Consider the following 15556-nt stretch of genomic DNA (forward strand, 5'->3'; position numbering starts at 1 on the left):
TCGATCTATTAATGTTTGTTTTGGTTTTTCAAAGTAAGATCTACGCATGCCTGCGTTTCACCAATCACATGTAGTCACTGGTGACATTGGACCAATCAAACAGAGCGAGGCGGTCACGTGACCGTCACACGTCGAATCCGACTTAAAAAAGTTGAAAAACTTATTGGGGTGTTATCATTGAGTGGTCGATTGTACGGAATATGTACTGTACTGTGAAATCTACTAACAATAGTTTAAATCAATCAATCAAAAGTGTAAAGGAAAAAAGACACTTTTTTATTTCAACCGTACATCCCATCAAAAGCCTAAAGGCTGATCGCACAGTTCCTGTCTTCACAATAAAAGTGCCGCTCAATCGCGCCTGCGCTAACAAAATAAGAGTCTCCGAAAGCCAGCGCAAACAAGCGAGCAAACTACGGAGTTTGCCGCCAATGTATTTCTTGTAAAGTGTATAAAAACGAATATAGAAGCTGGACAAATAAGATGCCAAAAAACAACAACTTCCATGTGGTATTAGACAGAAAGGAAGACGTTTTTTTCTCCTCCATTTGAAAACGTGGACGTTTTCAGCACTACTGATTCCAATCAATGCAAGTCATCACAATCAGGTAATACACCAACTTATATTCTTGTCTTCATGAAAGATAGGAATCTATGTGTTAAACATGCATATATATTCATTAAAACACCTTTAACATGTAAACAAAAACGGAAAAATAAATAAATCTAAATTATATATATATATATATATATATATATATATATATATATATATATATATATATATATATATATATATATATATATATATATATATATATATATGTATATATATATATGTATATATATATATATATCCATCCATTCATTTCCTACTGCTTATTCCCTTTTGAGGTCGCGGGTGGCGCTGGCACCTATCTCAGCTACAATCGGGCGGAAGGCGGGGTACACCCTGGACATATTAATATATATGATATGTGTGTGTATGTATATGATACATGGTGTGTATGTATATATGAGGTAGAGCACCTCGACTTGGTCATTTATTAAATAATTGATTGATGTTGAAAAACTTATTGGGGTGTTACCATTTAGTGGTCAATTGTACGGAATATGTACTGTACTGTGCAATCTACTAATACAAGTTTCAGTCAATCAATCAATGAATGCCTACTGAGCCTATGGTGCTGTTAAGTTATTGTGGCTCAATTTGCCTTAATTTTTTTATTTTAATGTATTATTATTTAATATATATTATTGCTTTAGTTGCTTAAGAGCTATTCCTGGCTTTGAATTTGCTCATTGCTATTTTTATGTTTTTGTGCATTATTTGTTGCCGTAATCAGGTTACTCATCAGTTACTCAGTACTTGAGTAGTTTTTTCACAACATACTTTTTACTTTTAATCAAGTAAATATTTGGGTGACTACTCCTTACTTTTACTTGGGTAATAAATCTCTAAAGTAACAGTACTCTTACTTGAATACAGTTTTTGGCTACTCTACCCACCTCTGCTTCCAGGTAGGACGATATAAAGCATATCGACAGTTTGTCCGCTTCTGCTGGGGATATAAGGGAAAGGAGATAAGGGTGGCACTACCAGCTTGTGTAGTACATAAGATTAGAACAACATTTCCATCGATGGACTACACGGGGTTCCAAGACGTGCAGTGACTGCAACAGAATCCACATGGCCACTGTAGTTAACGCTTAGCGAAGCGACTCCTGTGCTTGGCGATGGCTTCCTCCTTGTCTGGCTTCTCCAGTTCATTGCAGAGGAAGGGAGACACATCCACGGTGACGCTGACTCCTGTTCTCTCGTCAGGGGTCTGTCTGCAGCCAGCAACAACCTCCCTGATCAATTCTTCTACGTAACCTGCAAAATACAATTGTAAATGTTCCTGCTCACAACATAATAAACTCATGGAGAGTGAAACCTGACAGTATTATTATCATGATACAAAGTGTCGAGTGTTTACATGTTTTGTGTCCTCTACAGTTACGGTATGTTGGCTCTGTTGCGATTTTCTTGACCACATGGCCCCCTGCTTTATACTTCGGGTAGCGTACTGTATAGCGCTCAGCACCCACTTGTCTAGTGGCTATAAGGCGGCTCGAGTTTTCATTCCAGTACAGCCCAGCAAGCAGGTTCCTAGGTGGGGTAACAGAATAATGTAATAATTATACATTGTGTACTTTACTCAGCAGGGAGAACAGATACATTTGAACGTGTGTGTTTAATGATGTCATATATCCATCCATCCATTTCCTACCGCTTATTTCCTTTGGGGGCGCTGGTGTCTATCTCAGCTACAATCGGGCCACCTCATCGCAGGGTCAACACAGATAGACAGACAACATTCACACTCACATTCACACACTAGGGCCAATTTAGTGTTGCCAATCAATCTATTATATGCAAAAGTACTAAAGTATGTCATACACTAGTGACACTTAGATTAGTGGGGAAACATACCTGCACAGCATTCCGATGTATGAGAAGACATACATTTTCGGTGCGAACTGTATAAGATAAAAGACACTTTATTCAGTCAATGTGTGTGTAAATTTATAAATTGTTTCTAAATTTGAATACAAATATTTGTGTATTAAACTGTTTATAGTCAGCTATTAAAGATTGATCTCCTGCAATAATGAAGCTGTTTTTTAGCAACAATTCAAAAATCCTTTATAAATATGATTTTTGAATAACACTTCAACAAAATATGAATGCAAATTCATAAACTGTGTAAAGAAACGCAACAATGCAATATTCAGTGTTGACAGCTAGATTTTTTGTGGACATGTTCTAATAAATATTGATGTTAAAGATTTCGTTTTTGTGATTAATGTTTAGAATTAAGTTCATGAATCCAGATGGATCTCCATTACAATCCCCAAAGAGGGCACTTTAAGTTGATGATTACTTCTATCTGTAGAAATCTTTTTTAGAATTGAATCACTAGTTATTTTTATATATTTTTTTCCAAATAGTAAAAGAAAAAACACTACAAATGAGCAATGTTTTGCACTGTTATACATTTTAATAAATCAGAAACTGAAGACATAGTGCTGTATTTTACTTCTTTATCTCTTTTTTTCAACCAAAAATGCTTTGCTCTGATTAGGGGGTACTTGAATTAAACCACCGACGCCACCGACAGAAGATCAGCCTAATTCTTACCTGGCTATAGCTATGGAACGCTTCCACCATAATACACTGTACTTTGTGTGTGTGGTCCAATCCAACCGTGTTCGCTTCTTCTTTGTAGTCTCCATTATTAATTTAACAAATTGCAAAAGATTCAGCAATACAGATGTCCAGATTACTGTGTAATTATGCCATTACATCGGGCGACTTTTAGCCGTGAGTGGGGCTGGAAGAACATGTCCGATACAACCGGTGACGTCAAACGCACACGTCATCATACGCGTCATCATTCCGCGATAATTTCAACAGGAAACTTCGAGGGAAATTTAAAATTGCAATTTAGTAAACTAAACCGGCCGTATTGGCATGTGTTGCAATGTTAGGATTTCATCATTGATATATAGACTATCAGACTGCGTGGTCGGTAGTAGTGGGTTTCAGTGGGCCTTTAAGTTAACAAAATTTGCGATTACATAGAGTACATATTTTTTTTCTCCCAAAATAGAAATAAATAATACATTTAGTAACAACAGTTACAGTACTTTATTGATACATATTTCCAGGATTTCGAGGGCCAAATAAAATGAAGTGACTGGCCACATCTGGCCCCCGGGCCTTGGGTTTGACACCTAGGCTTTAGTCCTATCCATGTCCATACCTTCCTCATACATCCTGTCAGTATGCCCTTCCTTCTCCATCCAGTCACAAATCAGATTATGTTCATCCATCCATTTCCCACCGCTTGTTCCACTCGGGTGGCTGGAGAAGTCAGTGGACCAGTCCCCACCTCACAAGGCCCACACGGATAAACAACAGTCACATACTAGGGTCAAATTAGTGTTACCAATCAACTGTGTGACAATCATGGGTACTTTAACATTATCTTATCCACAGGTGTTCAAACTCAGGACTTTCGTATTGTGAGGCACCATGCTGCCTTCTTTTTTGTCTTTTCCACATTCACCCTTCGTACACATTCACACACTGATGCATGCGCTAACCACGGCCCATCAGGAGCAAGGGTTAAGTGTCTCTCCCAAGGAAACAACAGACGTGACGATGGCGAAAGCTGGGATTAAACCTGAATCCCTCAAGTTGCTGGCACGGCAGCTCTACCGCCCCAGATTGTATCAACTGCCAAAAAGATTCAAACAACTGATACTCTCACAGTCAGCCACCAATTCTTGGTCCACTTCCGCTTCCACCTCCCTCCAACACTCTGTGCATCAACGTCACCCAAGCCCACTTTGAGCCGCGCCTCTTCAGGCAGAAACTATGAACGGTAATGCAGCACTGAACAGCTAATTATTTGAAGAAAATATATACATATACGTACAAATCAAAAGCTCGCATATGTTCGGGTGTTAGTGCACATGTTGTGTTTGTTGTATTCTACCTGCCTCCTCATCTGGTTTGTCAGTCTTTTTCCCCAGTCTATTGGCCCTCACTAGGCACACCTGCTGCCAATCACGTCCCCGTAGTATTTAAGCGCTTCACCGCCAGCTGGTCCCTGCCGACTATTGTTCCTGAACTCCACACTGACATGTTCCTCTCGCATTCAGCTCCCCTGGTATGTTGCTCTCGTATATTCTTGTATTTTGACCTCGTTGTGTTTTTGTTTTTTCTAGCCTCCTTGTTTTGAGGACTAGTTTTGCCACGCTGTGTGCGTCCTGGCCTTTTCCCTGCCAGCCTCTGAGAGAGACTACCTTTGTTATATTTCCCATGGTGTGCACGTTTGCCCCATCTTCCTTAGTTACCATTTTGACTTATTAAATATTTTATTTTTGTCACTATCGCTAACCTTGCCTCCATTCTGTGCATCTCGGGGTCCACCCTTGAACTATATATATATAGATATATATAATCGTAATAAAATAGTCGGCCATTTCTATGGACCTCGCAGAGACTGAACCATTCAGACGGGAATTGCAACAGCAGGCAATTCGTCTGGGGCAACAGGAGGAACAATTTGGTTTGCTGGGGGCATGTGTCAACGCCATGAGTGAACATCAAGATGCCCGCCTCAACACATTGGAGCAACAGCTCAGTAGTGTACTCACCGCTCTGCAGGCCATGTCTCCGTCCACGGCCGTTCCAGCAGTCCCGCAGTTACTTCCACGTCCAGAGGATTCTCCTCTGCCTAATGACACTTCACCGGCATCTTGCCCACCGCTCTCCAAGCCAGAGCGCTTCTCCGGCGAGTCCGGTGATGTGCTCCCTTTTCTCACGCAATGTGAGATCTATTTTGAACTTTTACCCGCTTCCTTTCCCTCGGAAAGAGCTCGCGTGGCGTTCGTGATGACCCACATGAGTGGCAGGGCGTCGGCTTGGGCCACCGTAGAGTGGGTGCGTCATTCACCTGTGTGCGCCTCATACGCCGCCTTCTCCAAAGCCTTAAGGAGCATCTTCCAACGTGAGAAGCCAGGGCGTGATGCGGCACGAGCGTTTCTACGTCTGCAACAAGGGCAGCGAAGTGTCACGGACTTCGCTATTGAATTTCGTAAACTGGCGGCTGAAAGTGAATGGCCCACTTCCGCATTGGTGGATGTATTTTCCCTCGGCCTTGCAGATAGGGTCCGAAAACTAATGATTCCGCTCAAAACTCCCGAGAGCCTCGACGAGCTTGTCGCTATGGCAGTGGAGGTGGAGTCCCGCCTTGATGACTGGGAAAGGGAGAGATTCCGACGACAAGGGGTGTGCTCCTCGGCGTATTATGGGAGTGGCCATGGAGGACATCAGGTTTCTGCCACTTCGATACCATTTGCCGATACCACGAGACGACGACCCCATGCAATTAGGAGGATCTCGCCTCACTCAGGCGGAGAGGGATCGTCGTTTTCGTCTCCAGCTTTGCCTGTATTGTGGAGAGGCCGGTCATCGCTTGAATCGCTGCTCTCTGCGTACATCCCGCCACCGTTCTCAAGCTTCATCAACTCCGCGCACCCAAGCTTCATCACCACCGCGACCCCAAGCTCCACCCACTCGCCGCACCCCAGCAACACAGGTTCCAGTGGCTTCTCCTGCTCCTCCACCGCCATCTACAGGTCAGACTCTGTCACGTCTTCAACTCACTGGCACGCTCACCTGGGATATTACTAAGCACTTTGACATTCGTGCCCTTATTGACTCTGGTTCAGATGACAATTTTATTGATGAAACACTTCTTAAACGTTTATCTATTCCCGTTTCTGAATTACACGTATCTAGGGTGGTCCTTTCCCTCGACGGGGGCCGCCTGGCGAGCGTGACTCATCAGACTGAGCCATTAACTCTTAAATTATCTGGTAACCATTTTGAGTCCATTTGTTTTCTCGTCATTCCCTCCCGCTCTGCTCCTGTTGTGCTCGGACTTACCTGGCTAGCTCAGCATAACCCCCAGATTGACTGGGTCAAGACTAGAGTCGTTAATTGGGGTAATTTTTGTCACACACTGTCTCCAGTCCGCATGCCCTCGCATCGGGCCCGCATGTATGGTTACCCCGGAAGCCATAGATTTGTCGGTTGTCCCCACTACATACCATGATCTTAAGGAGGTCTTCAGTAAGGACCGCGCATTGTCCTTACCACCACACCGTCCTTATGACTGTTCCATTAATTTTCTCCCGGGTGCCACACTTCCCTCGTCCCGTCTTTATAATATTTCTAGACCTGAACGTGAATCATTAGAGGACTATATTACCACGTCACTCGCTTCGGGTCGCATCCGCCCTTCCAACATTCCTCTAGCCGCCGGATTTTTTTTTGTAGAGGAGGATAAGACACTCCGTCCTTGTATTGATTATCGGACCCTTAATCTCATTACGATTAAGAATAAGTATCCCCTTCCGCTTCTCAATTCTGCGTTTAACCCCTTACATACTGCCAGATATTTCACCAATTTGGACCTCTGCAATGCTTATCACCTTGTCAGAATAAAGCAGGGGGACGAATGGAAGACCGCCTGTAACACTCCACTGGGTCATTTTGAATATCTGGTCATGCCTTTTGGCCTCACCAATGCGCCGGCGGTTTTTCAAAACCTCATCAATGATGTTCTTCGTGACATGCTCGATCGTTTTGTGGTCGTTTACCTGGACGATATCCTTATTTTTTCAGCTACCCCCGAACTTCACGTCCAGCATGTTCGTTTAGTTCTCCAACGTCTTCTCGAGAATAGAATTTTTGTCAAGGCTGAGAAATGCGTGTTTCATACTGATTCCGTTCTGTTCTTGGCATTCATTGTGGAGAAGGGTCAACTCAGAGCGGATCCCGCGAAGATCAAATCGGTGGTCGATTGGCCCACACCCACCACTAGGAAGCACCTCCAAAGATTTTTAGGTTTTGCTAATTTTTACTGCCGTTTTATCCGTAATTTTAGTGAAGTAGCTGAATCACTTACTAAGATTACATCTACCAAGCTCCCGTTTTTGTGGACCTCTGAGACACAGAGGTCCTTTGATAAACTCAAGTTGTTTACTTCGGCACCTGTCCTCGTCCACCCTAACGTGTCCACTCATTTTTTTTGTCGAGGTTGATGCTTCCGACTCCGGCGTGGGAGCTGTTCTTTCCCAGCGCTCTACGTCCGACCAGAGACTGCACCCCTGTGCCTTCTTCTCACGTCGCCTGACTCCTGCTGAACGCAACTACGACATAGGTAATAGAGAACTACTCGCTGTTGTCTTAGTGCTGCAGGAAGGGAGGCACTGGCTGGAGGGCTCGGAGACTCCGTTTGTTGTGTTCACGGACCACAAGAATCTGGCGTACATCCGCACTGCTCAACGGCTTAACCCAAGGCAAGCCAGGTGGACATTATTCTTCACCAGGTTCAACTTTACCATAAGCTTCCGACCCGGCTCCCAGAACGGTAAGCCTGACGCTTTGTCCAGGATGTACGCCGGCCCCGAGGAGGAGGTCAAGACTGAGACCATCATCCCTCCTTCACAAGTGCTGGGAGCTATACAATGGGACATCGAGAGTCGCGTGATTTAGGGACTCAAGAAGGTCCCATCTCCTAAGAACTGTCCTCTGGGGCGGTTATTCGTCATTCCTGAACTCCGATCGGAGGTCTTGAACTGGGGCCACAACTCCAAGATCGCCTGCCACCCAGGCATTACTCGTACTGCTTTCTCCTAGCCCAGCACTTCTGGTGGCCTACTCTCAAGACTGATGTGATGGAGTATGTTTCTGCCTGTTCCACCTGTGCCCGCAATAAGGCTTCCCATCGGGCACCAGCTGGCTTTCTACGACCACTTCCCATACCCTCCCGCCCGTCGTCTCATGTGGCATTGGACTTTGTTACAGGACTTCCACCATCTAATGGCAACACTGTAATACTGACAATAGTGGACCGATTTTCCAAAATGGCACATTTCCTCCCTCTTCACAAGTTGCACTCGAGACTGCAGACTTAATTACACGCCACATTTTCCGGCTGCATGGTATTCCGTTGGATGTAGTCTCGGACAGGGGACCACAATTTTCTTCGGCAGTTTGGAAAGCTTTCTGCAATTCGTTGGGAGCATCTCCAAGCCTCTCTTCTGGTTACCACCCACAGACTAACGGTCAGACGGAGCGCACCAATCAAGATCTGGAGGCTGCCATCCGCTGCGTTTGCCACCAACAGCCAGCCTTCTGGGCGCTCAGTCTACCTTGGATTGAGTACTCTCATCAGCTTGGCAACAGGTATGTCCCCTTTCCACTCTGCCTACGGTTACCAACCTCCTGCTTTTCCTTCCCTGGAATCTGAGGTCGCTATTCCATCCGTGGCTGCCCACCTACGCCGTGCACGTCAAGCCTGGCAGAATACCCGGTCCGCACTGTCACGCACCTCGGAGCGCAATCAGCGTCTCGCCAATCGCCACCGCAGCACAGCACCTGATTACAAGCCCGGTCAGAAGGTATGGTTATCATCTCGGGATTTACCCCTCCAAGTTTCCTCCAAAAAACTGCAGCCACGATTTATTGGACCGTACACCATCGAGAAAGTCATCAACCCTTCAGCGGTTCGTCTTCATCTTCTGGACTCTCTCAAGATCCATCCAGCCTTCCATGTCTCCCTGCTAAGCCCGTGTCCTCCAGTCCCTTGAGTCCTCCAGAAGTGCCTCCTCCTCCTCCCAGGCTTATCTTTACATGGACTGGCACCTCAATATATCTCGGACCTCATCCAAATTTACATCCCTGCGCGCGCTCTGAGGTCCGAAAGCCAGCTCCAGCTCGTGGTGCCCAAGACCAGACTTAAGATCAGGGGAGACAGGGCCTTCTCTGTGGTCGGCCCTAAGCTCTGCAACACTCTGCTGCTCCATGTTCAAACTGCTTCCACAGTGGAGTGTTTTAAGTCTCGTCTTAAGACCCACTTTTATTCTTTGGCTTTTAACACTACGTGAGTTGTGTCGTCCTCTGTCCTCTGTTGTCCTGTGTTTTTTATACACTTTGATTTTTATTTCACTGTTTTAATTGATTTTACCCTTTAAAATAGTTTTTAATCATATTTGTTTTTATATTGTTTTTATTGTTTTTATTTTTATTCATTTTTTGTTTTATTCAGTCATTGGTGGAGCATAATATTGTTTTTAACATGGCTGTGCAGCACTTTGGAAACGTTATTGTTGTTTAAATGTGCTATATAAATAAAGTGGATTGGATTGGATCAGGCGTTCACAGTCAAGGCCATTCTTGACGTGAGAAGAAAGGGCAGGGGTTTCCAGTACCTGGTCGACTGGGAAGGTTACAGCCCCGAGGACCGATCTTGGGTCCCGCGTTCACTTATCCTTGACCCTTCTCTCCTCACGGCCTTTTATGAACATTTTCCCGAGAAGCCAGGTAAGCCGCCAGGTGGCGTCCATTAAGGGGGGAGTACTGTTGTGTTTGTTGTATTCTACCTGCCTCCTCATCTGGTTTGTCAGTCTTTTTCCCCAGTCTATTGGCCCTCACTAGGCACACCTGCTGCCAATCACGTCCCGGTAGTATTTAAGCGCTTCACCGCCAGCTGGTCCCTGCCGACTATTGTTCCTTAACTCCACTCTGACATGTTCCTGTTGCCTTCAGCTCACCTGGTATGTTGCTCTCCTATATTCATGTATTTTGACCTTGTTGTGGTTTTGTTTTTTCTAGCCTTCTTGTTTTGAGGACTAGTTTTGCCACGCTGTGTGCGTCCTGGCCTTTTCCCTGCCAGCCTCTGAGAGAGACTACCTTTGTTATATTTCCCATGGTGTGCACGTTTGCCCCATCTTCCTTAGTTACCATTTTGACTTATTAAATATTTTATTTTTGTCACTATTGCTAACCTTGCCTCCATTCTCTGCATCTCGGGGTCCACCCCTGAACTATATATATATAATCGTAATAGCACATCCAGTTATTCATTTTCTTCCACTTGTCCCATTCTGGGTCGCAGGGGGTGCTGGAGCCTATCTCAGCTGCATTTGGACGGAGGCGGGCCACCTCATCACAGGGCCAACATTCACACTCACATTCACACACTAGGGCCAATTTAGTGTTGCCAATCAACCTATCCCCAGGTGCATGTTTTTTTCGCATATGTTTAATATAAAGTTTTTTTGGTAGGTGTAATCGTATGTCCTAATTATCAGCTGTGTTGGTTCAGCGAGTGTTTAAGTATAGTTGTGATTGACAAGGTGATGAGGCCGGCAAGTAAAGACAGGAGTAAACCATATATTGTATATAAAAGGAAGTATATACATATCACATTAAATAAAAAATTTACTAACTCTCCTTTATTCTGTACATAATGGTCCAGGTGAAATTTATTTGTCATCTTCCTTGTTATGCCGTTTCCTTAAGGTGATAGAAAAACACATGATTCTACCATCTTGGCAAAATACAAACACACATATATAACACATAAAACATATCTTATCATGTTTTGTTCATTTAACCAGCAAAACCATTTCGTCAGTGTGATTCATCGTCATTGTCACTTTACGTGGTTAAGATACAGCTTCTTGTAATCATATATTTGACCAACAGGTGGCACTTGCATTGAAGCTTTGTAAAATTCACCAACCAATTGATAATTGACAAGGCCTTGGCGAACTTGTTTTCATGGAAGGCCTCATTGCAGTCAGAGTGCCGCTTGAAACACTGAATGTAAGAATATAAAAGTATAATCGCCTCATATTATTGCCTAGGAATTTGGTTATTTGATTTTTGTACGTACAAATTGATTAATTTGCTTTGAAATCGTAAGTCAAGATGACAAGCAGATGTTATTTTTACAACCCATCATATGGTATATAAAATTTTGGGGTGATAAAAAAAATGTGTTTTTTAATCACATTCGAATTCCGATTTTTTTTGTAATTTTCAAAAATCATAAGTTTTTTGTATTTTCTTTTTTTTTTTTTTTTTACAAATGTATTTAAAAAAATTTGTGTATATTTTTTTTAGGTAATCTCAATGCTTACTTGGTGCATGTATGTGTCATACGTCAGCAACCAAAAGGTTTTGTAGGCTGTTTTGTTATGGTGTTATTATACCAAATAATATATTGCAAAAATCAGTCTGAATCAAGAATTGTGTTCAATCGAGTATAGATTATGAATCAAATCCTCACCCCAAGAATCGCAATTGAATGGCGTGGTGCCCAAAGATTCACACCAATAACAACTGAATATTTGCACATATAACACGTGGAATTTTTTTCTGTCAAAATGGAAACAATAAAAATATTTAGTAAGAAAGATGAAGTATCCTCATTAGCTTTCGTAGGCCACGTTACATGACATGTTGGGCCGGATCTGGCCCCCGAGCCTTGAGTTTGACACGTGTCTCAAAGGGTTCAATGCCTCCTGAGGCTTCATCTAACCATCACTAAAACAGAGCATAACCCATTACAAAAAAAAAAATAATGTTACTTCCTTCCTTGTCTGTCACACATATTGCAAAATAGTGCGCCAAAGCAAAAAAGACACCCTTGCTTACCTCCATTTTGCAAACTGATTTACTTATACTCTCTGCTGGGTGGTCCAATGTGGGCGTAGGTCAACGTTGAGGAACGTCCCGATACGATCCATCCTTCAATTTTCTACCGCTCGCCCGGGCTTGCTAGACCCTATCCCATTGTGGGATAAATAAGTCTTTCTGTCACATCTGAAAGCATTAGTGGTGCAACAGCGCCTATTGCTGGTCAAAAGGTGGTACATACCAAAGGAATTGCTCTCAACTGACATGCACCTGGGGATAGGTTGATTGGCAACACTAAATTGGCCCTAGTGTGTGAATGTGAGTATGAATGTTGTCTGTCTATCTGTGTAGGCCCTGCGATGAGTTGGCTACTTGTCCAGGGTGTACACCGCCTTCCGCCCGATTGCAGCTGAGATAGGCTCCGGCATCCCCCGCGACCCCAAAATGGATAAGCGGTACAGAATGGATGGATGGATGTTACAAGCTTTCTTTTCGGGTTGCATCCTGAGCAGATGCCCGAACCACCCCATCTGGCATTTGCTCAAGATGCCACCCAAACGCCTTCCTGAGCAGATGTTTCCCGGCTGGCCTGGGAACGCCTCGAGATCCCCCGAGAGGAGCTGGATGAAGCGGCTAGGGAGAGGGAAGTCTGGGCTTCTCCGCTTAGGCTGCTGCCCCCGTGACCCGACCTCGGATAAGCGGAAAAAAATGGATGGATGGATGGATCTTAATAGCTTTTTGATTGATCCATCCATTAATTTCTACCACTTGTCCCTTTCACGGTCGCGGGTGTAAATTACGGGTAACACAAGTGGATTCATCAGCTTTCAATGTGCACTGTATTACTATAACCCACTTGATTGACACGTCAAAACACTATACACATATTGTGGACACATATAACATGTAAAAGCAAATTCTCTGGACAAGATAAAAACTAAATGCACAAAACAAACCGAACAGTAGTGCACAATTACAGTAAGATTTAACAGTGCAATATTCATTAAAATAACTAACTACAACATACAGAAAATCAGGCTCACAAAGACACAAATTCAGTTTTCATTGATTCTTTCCTGACTCGCCGACGTCGATGGTCCCGCCCCCAATAACCAGTGAGTGAGTGCCACTGAATCATCATTCATGATCGGTCTTGATGGTTAAAAGGGACCGATCGTTTACTCCGTAGTTCGTTCACTCGGGATCTGTGATTCAGTGAGTTGTCGTCACGCACCTGCAGCAGCCCATGCGGACTGTGACACAGCGAGTGATTCAGCGTGGGCAGGAAGTGGAAATTATCGAGAGTTGATTTGAAGCCAGAAACATATTGGTTGTTTTTTCTTTCTATGGGGCTAATACATTTATATAAAAAAATAGACTAACAGGGGCATAATGAATTACATGGTTTATTCTCTTCATTGTCTCGCGAGTCGTTGACCAAGTTAATGGAGACCAAGGGAGTAGGTTTGATTTTGAGATTGGACACAAAAGTGCTCCAAGTCAGCACTCTGAAAGTTTCCTTTTTTTTTTTTTTACATTAGCAATCATAATTTCATGTCATGTAGATGTTATAGGGAAAAGCAACTAAAATGAAAGGAAAGGAGACAACTTGGAATAGTTCTCATCTTTACTCTTTAGTGTAGGGCTGTAGTGCAACTGTGCATCATACTGTCAATTAACATAGCCTACTGTCCATCAACAACATCAGAAATACATTCATGCAATACAACATTGTAAATAAAGATAAATGAATTGGAATAATCTTTTCCCCAACTTGTGTTTAAATCACTCACAATTTTTCCCTTCAACTATACTTCTTTCTATTGCTGCTTTTGTACTGTGGATATGTTTGTCACTAATACTCAAATACAAGCAGATTAGTGTCCACTGGTTGTTCCTATTTGAAAGAGCCAAACACATGCCTCCGCCGGTCCATCACAGAAATGAACTGCTGGCCAAAAATATGTTGATGCATGACAGATACATTAAGGACAATGACCATAGAGCTTGATGGTACAGTTACTGCCTGAGCAAAAAGCATTTTACTATATATGAATATTACTTCATATTAATGAATTATATTTTAGCATTGTAAAATCACATGATCATCTAGTGAGGGTTTATTGTATTTCCACCACTTTGGTATTTTCAAACCGTTGCTCACTTGTACACAAATACATGAAACTAAAAAATAATTTCAAAAATAAAACGGAAAGGTGAAATCCGGCGATCTGATTGGCTGTTAACCATGGTTTAAATATTCTAAAGCCTTATCACAGCGTAGGCTATCACTCCGCCTCAGGCACGCATGACTGGTATGAATGGAAGTTGTTGTCATGTATCCATGACAACGGACTGTTGCAGTTTGTAGTAAAAGACAGCTGATGTTTTTACGATGTTAAAAAACGGACTAAAGTAGTTGAATTCACATGTTTAAGGTTAACTTTCACCTCCGGGGAAGGTTAACAATGGTAAAGGGGACTGAGCATTGACTTTCACCTGAAAAAAAGCGGAGGAAAAGACGAGAAGCAGTGCTAATTTGGAGCTGACGTCTGGATAGGTGGGACTATTTCTTCCACAGTGAGGCTATTTTATTGGATAATATGTATTTCTGGTTGAATAAAACTACATTCAATTGATTGAGGATTCCTATTTCATATCGCCTTTATTTGTAACCGTTTTATAAAAGCAATATATCACTCCAGTCCATGGTATATGCTCATTATAAATGGGTTGTAATGGGTTGTACTTGTATAGCGCTTTTCTACCTTCAAGGTACTCAAAGCACTTTGACACTACTTCCACATTTACCCATTCACACACACATTCACACACTGATGGAGGGAGCTGCCATGCAAGGCGCCAACCAGCACCCATCAGGAGCAAGGGTGAAGTGTCTTGCTCAGGACACAACGGACGTGGCGAGGTTGGTACTAGGTGGGATTTGAACCAGGGACACTCGGAATGCGCACGGCCACTCTCCCACTGCGCCACGCCGTCCCGTTATATATATTATAGCACTCTAAGGGGTGTGACTGGAGTGATATATTGTTGAATTAGTCAATATTGTTGAGCCTCTATACACCCTTGAAGTAACTTACAGTTTGACTCCTAAAGAAGTCTCTTATATCCAGTTTTCTTTTCATTGACATCCTTCAAAACCTACAGCACACACGCACGCAAACAGACACAAACACAATGTAAATCACAGCACTGATATTAAAATCCATCTAGCTACCGTGTGCCAGGAACAACAAATGCCGAACATGTTGACAACTTACAACTTACAACTTACACTTACTTACTAGTTAGAACTTACAACTTACACCGAGTTGCACTGCCTCTCGTCCGGTCGCTAGCAAATAGCATGTAGGCTAGCTTTTACAAGCAGAAGGAGTGACAGCGGGGACAGCCAATCACACATAAGTTAGCATGAAAGCGACAACCAATCAGGGAGCAATATTTAGGTTAGAGACGGGACTTCTAGCAGAGACCGACATTTAA

At 43.2% G+C, this 15556-nt stretch overlaps 1 long non-coding RNA gene across 1 annotated transcript; it reads right to left on the reverse strand.

Annotated features, from left to right (window-relative positions):
• Positions 1-865: 865 nt before the first annotated feature.
• On the reverse strand, positions 866-15420 carry LOC133549537 (uncharacterized). Its single transcript, XR_009806103.1, has 3 exons — positions 15379-15420; positions 1980-2152; positions 866-1876 (listed from the first exon to the last, which is right to left on the reverse strand). It is a non-coding gene; the product is annotated as an uncharacterized LOC133549537 (long non-coding RNA).
• Between the last annotated feature and the right edge of the window lie 136 nt (positions 15421-15556).

Source organism: Nerophis ophidion, linkage group LG03, assembly GCF_033978795.1.
Source record: "Nerophis ophidion isolate RoL-2023_Sa linkage group LG03, RoL_Noph_v1.0, whole genome shotgun sequence".
In the NCBI taxonomy this organism is placed as follows: Eukaryota; Metazoa; Chordata; class Actinopteri; order Syngnathiformes; family Syngnathidae; genus Nerophis; species Nerophis ophidion.